At 49.4% G+C, this 15,622-nt stretch overlaps 1 long non-coding RNA gene across 1 annotated transcript; it reads right to left on the reverse strand.

The window, feature by feature from the left end:
- Positions 1 to 205: 205 nt before the first annotated feature.
- Positions 206 to 15,038, reverse strand: LOC129387105 (uncharacterized). The gene is made up of 3 exons (XR_008614409.2): positions 14,957 to 15,038; positions 13,515 to 13,538; positions 206 to 308 (listed from the first exon to the last, which is right to left on the reverse strand). It is a non-coding gene; the product is annotated as an uncharacterized lncRNA (long non-coding RNA).
- Between the last annotated feature and the right edge of the window lie 584 nt (positions 15,039 to 15,622).

Genomic DNA, 15,622 nt, shown 5'->3' on the forward strand with positions numbered 1-15,622 from the left:
AAGCCCCTGCTATTGAAATGCTAGACTGTAATAAACCGCCTTTGCACTCAAGGCGATGGTTAGGTTCAGAAAAAGATTTTCGCTCCATACTTTTTGGATCTGCTAAAGCTCTGAACAACGCGAAATTGGGCATGCCAGCGTCCACATCGTCACCCAACCGCGGTCGACGCATGTGATCCGTGTTGCAAAACGCTACGTACTCGTCTTCACTGGCGATGAAGACAGTGTGAACTTGGTCGTAGGCGGGAGAGCAACAGTGTGCCTTCGCGTGTGGATCTCGTTTGGAGGGCCGAGGGTTTCGTCGTCATCTGGAGGGTCGGTAGAGGGTGTCAATTAGAACATGTTGCAACAGAACTGGTTATTGGCCTAGTTGGTGCTTGCTAAAAGACGTTTTTTTGCCGCAATTGAACACACACGGCCGTGTTGTCTTTATGTGTCTTCCTTTTGTGTGTGTTCTATTGCGGCAAAAAACATGTCTTTTAGAACAATATGTGTCGTGCGTTAATTGAACTTCTTACCTGAATGCTTTCGGAAGTTTGTCATAGTCTACAAAGTTTTTCTCTGTACCATTTTACATTCGGTGTGCCCGCAATTAGGGTTCTCGGCCTTGTTATGTTCATTTGTATCAATGCTCCGTACGTCAATGCGCATTCAAAGATTTCTTCCATCTGCAGATTATTCGGCTGTTTATGCTAATTGCTAAGCCCTTTGACTTCAGGATTTTGCTCCGTGATTTCAGTAATATCTAGGCATATAACAGTTGGTTAGTAAATTAACATCATAATACTTCGTTACAAACGCGCAGTGAGAAATTTTTCGTGAATCTCAAGCCTTTTGAAGCCCAGTGCGTACATCATGTGATACAAGACCGGAAAAGAAACTTTATTTTAACGCCGCTCGCCGTCACCGCCGATACTTAGGCTCCGGGCGTACGCGCATGGCTCGTACCACAACACCCAACGCCCCCGTAGAAAGACTGACATTACAGTCCTCCTAATAGGAAACTCGATGCACGCACGTCATCGCAATGAATGGCGGCGAGTCTACAATAACCAAAAGCCTAAGGAAGCATGTTATTGGAGTGCCGCACAGTGCTAGCCACACTGTCAGTCGCAGTGCAGGGGCCATGCACATAGTGGCAAATGACCAACCACCATGTCCACGTTGCAAACATTATTGAATCAGATATGACACTGGTCCACACAGAGGCCACCACGCTTCCACTGCACTAAAATAGGGATTCGCGCCAATAATCGGGATGCTTAAAACGAGTTCCAACCGATGAAAGTTCCCTGGTACATACACGAGTCCGTCCGGCGCTACACCGACGCGAACCATCACCTTCGACACCCTACGGACACTAGGGCACAGACATCTCGTGTGATGGTGTCACACGTGACAACTCCCGTGCTCCTACTCAACCGGGATCCACCTGCTGCAGCCAGGTGCACAGTAAGCGCATGCGCAAAGCAAGTCACATGCTGCACAAATGCCCCTCACCATATACGAGTCCCTGCACTTAAAAAAATGAATGGAAAGGGCGCCTGTACCATCCACCGCACGGGCACTCGCTCCCTGTGTTACGTTTCGCCTACAACGCGCGGTATAGCCGGCGCGGATGCAACGGACGCCGGAGCTTCGTTCAAAGCGGCGGACATTTTGGCCCGTTCGGAGCTCCCGCAGTCTCCCCGCCAAGCGCGTCCAGGCGTGTTTCAGTGCCACGTGTCTTCGTGTGTGCGTGTGTGTGTGTGTGCCCACGCTTGTCAAAGCGCGGCAGCCGGGGAGAGGAGCTCCCCAAGTGTGAAGCGAGGAGGTCTGACAGGCGCCAGCTTGGCGATGCGTCACTACACTCGTCTCAACGTGTCTCTCAGTCTGTCCGTACCCGCCGTCACGTGGTCTCGTCACGAGGTCTTCCTTCTTGCCCTCAACTGCGAAAGTATAAGAGCAGCTGCCCCCGGACGCCGAGAGGCTCCGATTTCATCCGTTGAGTTACGTGCTTTCCCGTCTCCCCACTTCGGTCGACCTGACCGCGCGCTCTTTTGCGATGTTAGAATAAACCAGTTGTTCTGTTACCAGTCGACTCATGCTTTGCCGGGACCTTCGGATGCTTCCAGTGCCCCAGGCCGCCAGGCCAACGCTACCCTTGGGGCTTGCGACCCATTTGCAATAACGGGCGTCAGCACTGAGGTTCCAACAACTCGTGCCAGCGGTGCGATTCTTACAGCTGGTTGCCAGCGGTGAGATCGCGACAACGGAGGCCAGCAGCGAAGAGATGCGGTTGACTGTATGCTGAGCAGCACAACGACCATCCGGGAGCAGTGCAACGAGCCCTGTGTGATGACTGGTTGCCTGCAGCGGAACGACTGCGCTGAATTCTTGGCTGCGAGGTTTGGTGAGTGCGGGACTTTCTTCTTCTGAGTTTTGCCAGGCTTTTGTTAGTGTCAGAAACAGAGCTGGTAATTGTGGTTGTCGTTGCTGCCGGGTTAGTTTGCGGCAAGACAATAGTAGGCAGTAGAGAAAGCAGCATTCAGAGCAGGCATGGATTTGAAGTCGTTGCGCAAACCGAAATTGCTGGAGCTTGCAAGAGAGTTGGGTCTGGATGTCTCAGGCAAACTCAGAAAACCAGAACTGCTAAGGGCTATTCTTGAGTTAGAAGCTGAGGATGACGAGCTGTCGGAATGCCTTGAGACCATTGAGGAGAGGGAGACGGCAAAAAGACAGGAGCGCGAACTTAAAGAACAGAAAGAGAGACAGGAGCGTGAACTTAAAGAACAGAAAGAAAAAGAAGAGCGTGAACGTAAAGAACAGATAGAACGGGAGCAACAAGAGAAAAAAGAAGAGCGCGACCGTCAACACGCTTTGGAAATGAAGCGTCTCGAGATTGAGATGGAACGCGCTCGTAATGGAAGTCAGGCACACGGTGCAGGAGAACGAGTATTGTTCAAAATGACTGACCTGATGCGGCCGTTTAAGCTTGGAGAGGACATTGGTTTGTTCCTGGTTAACTTTGAGCGAACGTGCGAGAAGCAGGGGTTCTCTCGGGAAACGTGGCCACAGCGCTTGCTCACTTTCTTACCCGGCAAGGCGGCCGACGTAGTCGCTCGCTTGAATAGAGAGGAGGCAGAGGATTTCGACAAAGTGAAATCGAGTCTGCTAAAAAAGTACAGGCTGTCAGCGGAGGCTTTCCGTCGGAAGTTTCGGGAAAACGAGAAAGGCAGAAGTGAGTCATATACAGAGTTTGCGTACAGGCTTATGTCAAATATGGAGGAGTGGCTCAAAGAAGAGAAAGCGTTTGGTGACCACGAGAAAGTTCTGCAGTGTTTCGGGCTAGAACAGTTTTATAGTCGGTTACCTGAGAACGTGCGGTACTGGGTCTTGGATAGGCCAGACGTTAGTACGGTGGCTCGAGCCGCTGAGCTAGCCGAGGAGTTTGTGACGCGTCGGGCTCGCGGAGCTAAGGACGGTCAAAAGGGTGAATTTGGCTCCAAGTTTGAGAGGCCAAAGTTCACGCCCATGAGAGCAAAGGGGGACACACGTAGTGCGGATGCGAGTGAAAGCAGTCCGACCGAACGTAAGGAGACGGCGGCAACCGAAGGCGAACGCAGAAAGCGGTTCGAGACGAGGCAAGCGCGCGTTTGTTATACGTGCCAGAAGCCGGGTCACTTTTCGGCGCAGTGTCCAGAAACAAAAACAAAAGTCGTGTTTTTGTCATTATGCAGCACTGACGAGAACATGAAGCTTCTCGAGCCTTACATGCGAGACCTCCTCGTGAACGGGAAAGAGTGCCGAGTGCTTCGCGATTCCGCAGCTACGATAGATGTAGTTCACCCCTCTTACGTAGAACCCGATATGTTCACGGGCGAGTGTGCATGGATCAAGCAAGCCGTGGAAGCTCATAGCGTGTGTCTGCCCGTAGCAAAAGTGCTTATTGAAGGACCTTTCGGAGCACTTGAGATGGAGGCGGCAGTGTCATCTATGCTGCCCCCCCCCCAGTACCCGTACCTATTTTCGAACAGGTCCGATCACCTCCTGCGCGAGAAGGGGCTTTTGTTTGGTGAGGCTAGCGTTCAGGCCTTAACCAGATCGAAGGTTCGGGAGCTCGCTGCAAAGGCGGTAGTTGCTGGGCCGACGTTGTCGAACAATGAGAAAGGGTCAGAGGTGCAGCAAGCTGATATTCAGAGCACGTCCGAACTGAATAAAATTGAGCCTGTAGCGTTAAAGGCACCAGATACTGGAGAGGAAATTCCCGATGCGGGAAAGTTAGAAGAGCTATCTGCAGATTTGCTCATCGCGCCTACGTCAGACGGACTTAATAGGTTCCTAAAAGTCAGCCGGGCGGCTTTGATAGCCGAGCAAAAGAAGGATGGCAGCCTAGAAAACATACGCTGCATTGTCAAGGAAGGTATCGCCAAGAAAAATGCTCGCTTTGTGGAAAGAGGTGGGGTCCTGTACCGAAAGTATCTAGACCGCAGAGGAGTGGAGTTCGATCAGCTGATCGTGCCTCAATGCTATCGTCAGGATCTGTTGCGCTTGTCGCATGGGGGTTCGTGGTCCGGACACCTAGGAGTTAAGAAAACTAAGGACCGTCTCTTGCAAGAGTACTATTGGCCAGGGTGTTTTCGGGACGCAGACCACTTTGTGAAGACATGTGACACCTGTCAGCGGGTGGGCAAACCAGGGGACAAATCGAGGGCGCCGTTGAAGTTGGTACCTATCATTACGGAGCCTTTCAGACGGCTCGTTATTGATACAGTGGGACCTCTGCCGGTAACAGCCACGGGGTACAGACACATTTTGACTGTGATCTGCCCAGCGACAAAGTTCCCTGAAGCAGTGCCGCTTAAAGAACTAAGCTCAGTTGAGATAGTCAATGCACTACTGTCCATATTTGCGCGAGTTCGTTTTCCTGCGGAAATCCAGTCAGATCAGGGCACGGTGTTTACGAGCGCTTTGACGACAGCCTTTCTCGAAAGGTGCGGGGTAAAGCTGTTACACAGCTCAGTGCACCACCCCCAGTCGAATTCCGTTGAGAAGCTCCACTCCGTCATGAAGCGCGTGTTGAGAGCATTGTGTTTTGAACATCAAACTGACTGGGAGCTGTGTCTGCCTGGGGTGATGTTTGCATTAAGGACCGCGCCGCATGCGGCTACGGGGTTTTCGCCAGCGGAGCTGGTGTACGGTCGCTCGCTGCGATCTCCGCTTCGCATGCTTCGAGAATCGTGGGAAGGCAGGGGCGACGACCCAGTCGTGGTGGAGTACGTGCTTAAGCTCCTCGAACGCTTAAGAAGGGCACAGGAGTTGTCAGGTGAAGCAATGGCAAAGGCCCAGCAGAGGGCCAAGGTTTATTATGATCGGACAGCCAGGGCCCGTCGTTTTGAGGTGGGCGATGAGGTCATGATATTGCGCACATCGCTAAAGAACAAACTCGACGTGCAGTGGGAGGGCCCAGCACGGATTGTTCAAAAACTGTCGGACGTTAACTACGTGGTGAGTCTGCCAGGAAAACGGAAAGCACAGCAAGTTTACCACTGTAATCTGCTCAAACCCTATAAGCAACGGGAAGCAGTAGTGTGTATGATGGTAAACGCTCCCGAAGAGCTTCCGGTCGAGCTTCCGGGACTAGGCTCAGTGACGAACAGGAAAGACACCGATCAAGTCATTAGTGACTTAATCAGTAAAGCATCGCTGTCGCCTGAGCAGAAAACCGAACTACACCAGCTCTTACAAGAGTTTCAAGGTCTGTTCTCTGAGAGGCCTGGTAGGACTTCTGTCCTTACTCACGACATAGAACTTACCTCCCCAGAGCCAGTACGATCCAAAGCGTACCGGGTGTCACCCCGCCAGAGCGATATCATGGAGGCTGAGGTAAAGAAAATGCTACAGCTCGGTGTTATTGAGGCGGGTGAGAGTGATTATACCTCCCCTTTGATTTTAGTTGAGGTACCGGGCAAGGAACCTCGTCCTTGCGTCGACTACCGCAGGCTTAATTCCATCACTAAGGATCAAATTTATCCGATCCCTAACATCGAGGAGCGCCTTGAGAGAGTGAGTAGCGCTCAGTTTATTTCCACCCTAGATCTTGTCAGGGGTTATTGGCAGGTTCCACTTACAGAAGAGGCTAGTAGGTATGCGGCGTTCATTTCACCAATGGGAAGATTCCGTCCTAAAGTGTTGAGCTTTGGTTTGAAGAACGCGCCATACTGCTTTTCAAGCCTCATGGATAAAGTGTTGCGGGGACAGCAAGAATTCGCTTTACCGTATCTAGACGACGTAGCGATATTCTCCGCATCCTGGCCTGAGCATATGGCCCACTTGCGGGCAGTGCTAACCCGCCTGCGCGATGCGGGCTTGACAGTCAAGGCTCCCAAGTGCCAGTTAGCACAGGCCGAGGTTGTCTACCTCGGTCACGTGATTGGTCGGGGTCGTCGCCGCCCCTCTGAAATAAAGGTGGCCGCTGTGCGAGACTTCCCGCAACCGCGCACGAAGACCGATATTCGGTCGTTCTTGGGTGTCGCCCGCTACTATCAGAGGTACATCCCCAGGTACTCTGATATCGCGGCTCCCCTGACGGATGCTCTAAGAAAGACAGAGCCGCAAACAGTCGTCGGGGACGAGACGAAGGAAAGAGCTTTTAGCGCCCTAAAGAGCGCCCTAACAAGCCAGCCTGTGCTACGATCGCCCGACTACACAAAAGGGTTCGTTGTTCAGTGTGATGCTAGTGAGCGAGGCATGGGCGTTGTACTGTGCCAACGGGAAAATGGAGAAGTAGAACACCCCGTCCTGTATGCTAGTCGTAAGCTGACCAGTCGTGAGCAGGCGTACAGCGCCACCGAGAAAGAGTGTGCGTGTATCGTGTGGGCCGTTCAGAAATTGTCATGCTACCTAGCCGGCTCGAGGTTTATCATTGAGACGGATCACTGCCCTCTTCAATGGCTGCAGACCATCTCTCCCAAAAATGGCCGCCTCCTGCGCTGGAGCCTCGCTTTGCAACAATATTCCTTTGAGGTGCGTTACAAAAAGGGGAGTCTCAACGGTAACGCCGATGGCTTAAGTCGAAGCCCCTAACGTGGGAATCAGCCTCAAAATTGTTTGTTACTGATGTTTTTCTTCCTGAGGCAGGATTTTTAACATATTGCTTTTGTGTAGTGTTTCAAAGTGATGATGTGCTTTCTAGTGCAATTTTCCGATTTGTGGACGCGTTCTGAGTGCTGCTAAACTACTGTAAGGAACTAGGCAGTAGTATAAAAGGGGAAAGAGCCTGGCAGGGCTTAGTGAGGGTTGTGCCGTGCTTGCTGACTGAGCGGTTGACTTTCGGCGTAGTTCTAACGCTTGCCGGGAACGAGAACAAAAATGTCAACTCTCCCGAAGTCACTTTGCAGTGTCCTGTGTGAACCTGAACGAGAGAACGAGGCCTTCTCTGTGCGCTGCGCTCAAGAAACGCCGAAGGACGACCGACTTCGGTTATGAGCATCATCAAGCGACATCCCTCCGGACAGCGGATGCAGTCCCCTGACCATCGGGATCTCCTTCCCCCGGCGGGGCGGTCTGTTACGTTTCGCCTACAACGCGCGGTATAGCCGGCGCGGATGCAACGGACGCCGGAGCTTCGTTCAAAGCGGCGGACATTTTGGCCCGTTCGGAGCTCCCGCAGTCTCCCCGCCAAGCGCGTCCAGGCGTGTTTCAGTGCCACGTGTCTTCGTGTGTGCGTGTGTGTGTGTGTGCCCACGCTTGTCAAAGCGCGGCAGCCGGGGAGAGGAGCTCCCCAAGTGTGAAGCGAGGAGGTCTGACAGGCGCCAGCTTGGCGATGCGTCACTACGCTCGTCTCAACGTGTCTCTCAGTCTGTCCGTACCCGCCGTCACGTGGTCTCGTCACGAGGTCTTCCTTCTTGCCCTCAACTGCGAAAGTATAAGAGCAGCTGCCCCCGGACGCCAAGAGAGAGGCTCCGATTTCATCCGTTGAGTTACGTGCTCTCCCGTCTCCCCACTTCGGTCGACCTGACCGCGCGCTCTTTTGCGATGTTAGAATAAACCAGTTGTTCTGTTACCAGTCGACTCATGCTTTGCCGGGACCTTCGGATGCTTCCAGTGCCCCAGGCCGCCAGGCCAACGCTACCCTTGGGGCTTGCGACCCATTTGCAATAACAGGCGTCAGCACTGAGGTTCCAACAACTCGTGCCAGCGGTGCGATTCCAACACCTGATACCTCCGTTAATAACTCACAAAATCCCCGGAGTCATCCCATTGCCCTCTCCGCCTAAAATGTCCCTCTTTCACGCATATACACTCTTTTTGCTCTGCCTACACGGCCAAAGCGTCCTTCCACGAAGTGTTTTAGCAGTACGTTCATCCATATATGTCGAGGACTCACTCATTCTATACACACGAGGCGCCAGAAGAGCTCCTATGGACGATTGTGAAGCTCGTCCAACAAGTGCACAGTGAGACATGGTACTTCCGCAGAGGTCTGCACCAGGGGCCGTGTTGAATAACGCTGGCTTTCTCTCTCAGGTTCCTTCCAACCTTATTAACCCAAACTAGTCATCACAATTCGACTGCCTGACTACCTCCACACAAATTGTCTCATGGAGCGCTTGAACTAAACGCTTGCCAACATGTTCATCACGTCGCTCATACCGACGCACGCTGCTCGTTTCACTCGTGCGGTCCCTACTTTAGCTTGTCGGTGTACTTGTTTGTGTTGTGCATTATGACTATATTCCAATTCATGTAGCTCTATTATTGCTATGTACGTCGACGTCGAGCGTAACAAACATAACGGCGTCGTGCCCCATATGCGAGGTTCGCTGATAACCGCACGCTACACAAAACCACATAGCTGAAATTGTCAGAGTTTTTCTACGGCGGTCAAGCTAGCTGTGATATGCCCGAAGCTATGCTGCCGAGTGTCATCGACATCTATATCGGTCTACATCTCGCCCACCTTGCAAATTTACCCCTTTGGGACTTGCCCATATTGACACTTGCCAACTTGGCAACTTGCACACTCTGGCCTTTGTAACAGATCTCTCATGGTCATCGACACCTCCACGAACTCGAACCAAGCATACGAGTGAAATTACCACCCGAGGCGCCAAAATCAAAAGAAGTTATGCAAGCATGCTTCAGAGGTTACGACTAGGTGTGGCGCTCACTTGGCAATACCTACACATTATTGACCATGCACAGTCCGAACTGCGAGGAGCACGAGGTACTCGAGAGAACATAACACATATTCTGCGTTTGCCCATGTTATGTCATGCAAAGACAATCATTGCTACATTTGCTTACCAATCAACCTTTCTCTGAAAAGGTTCTATTGGGACGTCGGCCAGATTCTTGTCGGCGAAATATTCTAAAAGCTCTAATCAAAGTTCTCTACGACAGTTGCCCAGATTTGAACCTTTGAAGAGATTTTGCTGTTCAAGTTCACTCACCGCCATCTTCACTCTCATCAGCACTTCGCACCTTCTCTTTCTTACTCCCGCCTCCCATCCCCAATGCTGAGTAGCGAGTCAGAATTTTGATCCAGGCCAACCTCTCAGCTTTTCTGCATTAATAAATGACTATCTCTTCTCTTTATTTTCACGTTGTCCAACTTCACGCGGGGCGACCAATGGCACCCATGACATTCAACGCGCACCAATGCCACCTGCAGAACATCTCCCTTCCGCTGAATGCGCTTTGCTTGTTACCGATACGTGTGGAACGTTTTAGCTTCGTCACTCTGGCACGACACTGTTCGGCATCGTTTCCATATGCTTCTGGCTACCACAGTCCACATTTGCGGACACCTTTTCTGAAGTCGAGTACTCCTGAGCAATAAATTGCGACATCGTAAAATTGCGCATCTTTCTGTGCTTGAACTATGTTTTACTAAACTTAAAAAGTGGGAAGCCATGTCTTGGCTAAGGCGGCCGTTAAACAAAGAAAGATAGCTCCTAGCTCTCGCGCAAACCTTTCCGTCCGCAACCATTGTTCACATATGTGGACGCTATTCATGAAGCCAAGTACACCTCAGCGAAAAGTTCCGTGTGATTGAAATCACGTGAGATTGACACCCTGCACCATGGTTTAACGTGCTTACAAACGAAGGTGCCATATGTCGGTTGTGGAATTCGTTAAAGAACAGGAAGTGGCTGGAAGCAGCTGACTAGATCCGTTCACGGCTTTTCTGCAGATACGGGGACACGGCATTTGGACTTTAAAATGCTTTTAGCCAATTATATGGACACTCCAAGCGCATTTGTGCCGTCACCGTCGTCGTGAGGTTCTGTATAAAGTCCAAGGGCGATAAAATCGTCGGTCGCCGTATGCTGCATGTGCATGTGAGGGCGTGCGCGAATGAGCCGGCGCCCGCGGCTCAATGTCACGCACGCAAGTGAGGAAAGCGGGGAGCAAGCGCGCCGTCTTTCTTCGAGCGCAAGGCTCCGGGGGGAGGGGAGGGGAGGGGAGAGAGTTCAAAGGAGCCTTCGCGCGCGTGCGCGCGCGCCCTCCCAGGCCCCTGTATCTTGAAAGCTGTCTGCGACGGGAACAGAGCGCGCCCGTGCGCTGTTTTCGTTTGCGCTGATGCGAGACGCCGCACGAATGCCAATTCGCTTGCTGCTGCTGCCTGGCTTCCTCACTCCAGCGTTCTGACAGCGAGTTTCCGCGGTCACCAAGTGAGATGTGTTGATATTTGCCTGTGCGCGCGTGACACCATGCTTGCTAATTTATTTAGAATGCCTATTCTTACTAGCTTATATGGCCGATAAAACAAATATCACTTGCTATAGCTGTCCACTAATTTGCTATTCGAATCGGTGCTTCTACTTTCGCGCGAAACTCGACTTTCTTATGTGATTAGATTTTTTTTTCTGTGAGCTGCTGAAATACTGTGAAACAAGGTTTTTAGAGCAGTTAATAATTTTCGAGCTTACTTTTTTTTTTTATGCAGTAGTGATGCGGCTATAGTAGTGCTAGTCAGAACAGCTTGGAGTGTCGCAGCTGTCCGGAGACACTTGGAAGGCCAGCGAGCAGTTTTTTACTGACCGAAGCTGACAGAAAGAAAAAGAAATGTTGAGCCATGACCACGTGCCCGCCCCTGTAGAGTTTACCGAAATGCGTACCTCGACAGGCCTAAGCGGCTTCTCCTGCGCACAGGACAAAGGGCCGGCGCACGTGAATGTATGGAGCCCGCCTTGGAGGGGGAGCTTTCATAAAAGACACGTTTTACTTATCGTTGTGCGCAAGTTCTCGCCATCTTACTGCAATGTGTGACAGAGCAAAAGAACACCAGAATATTTTTTCAGTGCTAGAATCTATTATTAAAAGTTCGGTGTTATTACAGGTATTTAGTATACAGAACGAGGCCTCATAATCAAAGACTGTATCGGAACCTCCTTTACAAGAACAATTATGATAGTTAACTCAAAGCAACAGTAGCACCCAATGATGTAGCACACCAGAAATAAGGGAGAACCTTAACAGAACGAAATACAGAGTTGATTGCCAAGAGTAACAAGGTTTAGCATATCTTATGGTAGCAATAAAAATTTAAAAAGAGAATAATAATAACAACAATAAGAAATGTAATAAATTAATAAATTTGTAAAAAGCAGATTATTGGCATTGTTACAAGAACGAAAATAAAACGAACAGTAAAACGGACACAATAAGCATTCTCGTTAGTCTGTGAATAATAAATGTATTTTTAACTTTCTTTTATATTGGCGTAAAGATCTTGCGTTCTTCATTATGAGTGGACGATTGTTCCATATTGATATGGAAGTGAATCTAACGGCTTGTTTGCTATAGTTAGTGCGGACTCTTCCTAAAAGAAAATGGATATTTAGCGCAAGTCTGGTGGTACTATAATTCAACAGATTAGATGGGGAAAATATGATCGGTGTTAGCTCATTGTTCACAAATTTCTAGGACGATAAGTTGACCCCACGCCTTAAAAATACTGAATATTTTTCAAAAGTGGACGAAAGGCCTCGCCAATCTCGCACTCTGGAGCATCGTATGTGCTGTCTCTATAATGTGACGTAGTAATGTGACAGTCCTCAAACCTTTCTTTCCCCATGGACAACAAGTTATTTCTCTTGCAATAAATTCGCCGATTTATTTTCTTTCGTTCAGTTCTTTGTATTACGGCCCTTCTACGTCCACCCATTCTTCATTGTTCGTTCATTCGGTCAGCCGGTCCGTGTCGATATGTCGCTCGCGTGGAGCTGCAGAAGTCTTCATTATACAGCTAACACAACAGGTGTGCTGCGCAATTATTTAGCATTCAGTACGATAAGACGAGCTATCTATGGCGACGTCCTTGCCGGGTTGTCTTTAACTATGATCGCAGTCTCTTTCCTTTTAATCCCTTAGTATTCTTAGGGTACTTCATGCACTTTACGGGGGCTATCTCTCTGTTTCTTTCTAAGCGTTTTCTCGCCTACCTGTGTCACTGGGAAGTACGTGGTCGAATTGTTAGCGCATTGGGCTGCTGCGCTGAGGTAACAGGGTTCAAAACCAGTCATCGCATCAACTTGCGCCACTCATTATGTGTGAATGTGCGCCTGTCTTCAACGAAGCTCTTTCACGCCGACACGGGTCACTGTAGATGCGGGACTGGGCAGGCACTGCTGTTCGAGGAAAATCTTTGATGCCGACTTGGGGCAATGGGTATGGGTCATTCAGTCTGTGCTGGTCTTCAATGAACCTCTTTGATGCCAACTTGGGTGACTGGGTATGTGCCAATATAGTTGCGTGCCGCTCTTCCATGAGGGTGTTTGACGCCTACTTGGGTAAATAGGTGCGTGCCACAGCGAATGTGCTGGCATACAAAGGAGAACAACATGCCTCAATTTAACCGATGCTGAGCGGAATCGAACCCACCTCACAAGGGTTCCTCAAGGACAGCAAGTAGACGAATTTGCAGTCTGCGCCACAAGTGCACTGGGTATGCGCCGCTCTTCAATGAACCATTTGTCACTGAGTGTCTGCCACTGGTTTTGCGACAAATAAGTGAGCAATTCTGGGCGTTGGTAGGCACTTAGGCCCCGCGCTTTTCCTCTCAAAGGCAGGGCGTGTCCAGGCAGAAGTGCGCGAGAGGGTCCAGCTCGCTGCACGACGCGTTTCTCGGCATTCGCGCGCTCACCGGTGCGCTATGCATTTCGGAAGCCGCCCCAGGCTTCGCGGCGGTGGTGCTAAATGGCGCCGATAGTTCGCAGGGAAGCGCGAAAGATGAGCCCCGCTGCAGTACAGGTCTTGTGCATAACTCGCTTCGACGGTGGCCATACGTTGTGCATTTAATCAATGCTAATTATCTTCGACAGTCATCGTGAGATGCGTTCTGCCAAATTTCTTTCTCACGCGATTTCGCAAACAGACAGCCTCCTACAAATGGGGGACATGAAATGCTAACTCCTTTACAACGACAGCGTGGTTGAAATGTAGCTTATCCATTTAATTATGCTTTTAGGTGGCACCGCGTTCGATGTAATTCGCAGACAAGTACAAAAGCTCGTCCAGCCACTCACCTGGGACTCCAGACCTCGTGAAACCTACAAGAGATAAAAAAATCTAAGTTTTGTTCTAACGCTACGGCAACGTTGCTCGCAGAGAAGGTTGTATAATAAACACGTATTTTGCATATGAGACGTTACAGTGCATCTTTCTCCAACTAAAGCTACAAGAGGCGCTAACATGGAGTTTTTAAAAATTCATTGCAGTAAATCTCTTCATTCAAGCTCGTGTCCAGCGTAAAAATGTGCTGCTGTGCGTAACTTGCCGGATAATGTTGCCACTGGTTTTGTAATATGGCTGGCCTCCTGAATTCATAAGCGGTATGGTACACACTGTTTCATGATCTTTCAGAAATCCATTATCTGTATACGCTGTGTTGTATTGACGATTTCATTTCCTGTTACTGTTTTCATTTCTACACACCATCTATAAACGTTGCACATGCTGCTAGTGCTCTTCTTCCGCCGCATCAAACAATCGTTTGTAAATTAACCTAGTTACATAAGAATGCTAACCAATGATAAACTTCAGCGTATAGGTACCGCCAATGGTAGTTATGCTGAGTCACACAATAAAATTTAGCATTCTTCAGCTTGACATTCTAACTTAATATTAAATCTCATCAAGAGGCATCGCAAGACGACGAAGACAGAAGGCAGGAACGCACAGGACGGCGCTGACTCGCAACTAGCTTTATTCGAAGGCACGCACTTTTGTACTACAACCCATAGCCACGTGCTCTCCCATCGATGGCGTGCAGGCAAACACGCAAAATCCTGTAATGTAATGGTACACTATGAGGGGGCTTAAAAACCGCCTCATAGTGTACCATTATAGTGTACCATCGTCTTGCACTGCCCCTTCAAGATGTTCAACCAGTACCAACTTGCCCAAATGTCGATCCTTCTTCATATTAAATGTCGTTTATCTTACCTGAGCAATTGGGGTTATGCTTTAACTTCCCTTTAAACTAAGGTTAGAATATCATTCCACTCTCTCTCCAACAAAACATAGAGATCAATTAGGATTTGATTGATATCTGAAAATGACCTACTTGAGAAGATATTCCGCAAATTTTCTCAATCTTGTAATACGTAAAAATCAAGGTTTCTGTGCAATTCCTAAGTTTGCAGAAAGGGTGAGCTATCAAGGTGAGCAATCTACCTAAGAACCTGGTGTTTTATGACCACATAGCTGATATTTCTGAAATATGTTTCAAAGTACCTAGCTTTGCTTATCAAGCAAATCATAATTGATTTATTTTGCTCGGAGAGATACAGTTTTTTGAGCCGCGATGCCAATTCGGGTATGCAGCGCCAAGCAGAAAACCACTGACAGATTACGCTGGGCGTCTCGCACGCCTTAGTCCCGCATTTCTCGCCATGTTGCTTGCACCGTTCTTTACAACGCAGTGCACCATCTCGTCAGCTCGCAGAGGAAGTATCGGCTGACTTACTGAATATCAGGGCAGCCACGAACGTTACGAGGAGCACTACGATGAGGCAGCACAGACTTGCTTTCACGATTTGTTGTGCCACGACTCTGCGAAATGGCGAGCGAGGTTGCATTAAGAATCAAAAGACCATTCTTCAAGCGACGAGTCAGTTCCTATCTAGAAAGAAAAAATCACATGCACCTGTTTTATAGCGAATCACTTCTTTCATTTCAAGCACTTTGTAGTGGGCAGGTAGGTTTCTGTCTCACCTTGCTCTGGGACTCTTATTAAAGCGGTCCTGAACTACCCCTTCGGCTTGGTGAACACAGTCCGCGGGTAGCATAAGCTGCTGTGAACATCTCAGCCAAATGTTCCAGTCGTGCGCGGCGTGTGGAGCTCGCAAGCGGAGCGCGAAGTCACCTTTCTACCAAACAAGAGAACGTCTCTTTTCAACGAAAGCCTGCTCCTCACTCCTTTTTGGACGCTTTATTTCGTAATATTCCCATACGCAGAGCTGCCCAAAGGTACTTTGCAATTGCATCATCATACTATAGAAGATACTACCGTAATTATTTTATCCGATACGATATTTTCCATATTTATTTTAAGATACTTCAATAATTTCGCAAATGTCTCGCTATAGAACTATATAAGGTAGCAGCAATACGCATATGCATAAACATGTTT

Source organism: Dermacentor andersoni, chromosome 2, assembly GCF_023375885.2.
Source record: "Dermacentor andersoni chromosome 2, qqDerAnde1_hic_scaffold, whole genome shotgun sequence".
In the NCBI taxonomy this organism is placed as follows: domain Eukaryota; kingdom Metazoa; phylum Arthropoda; class Arachnida; order Ixodida; family Ixodidae; genus Dermacentor; species Dermacentor andersoni.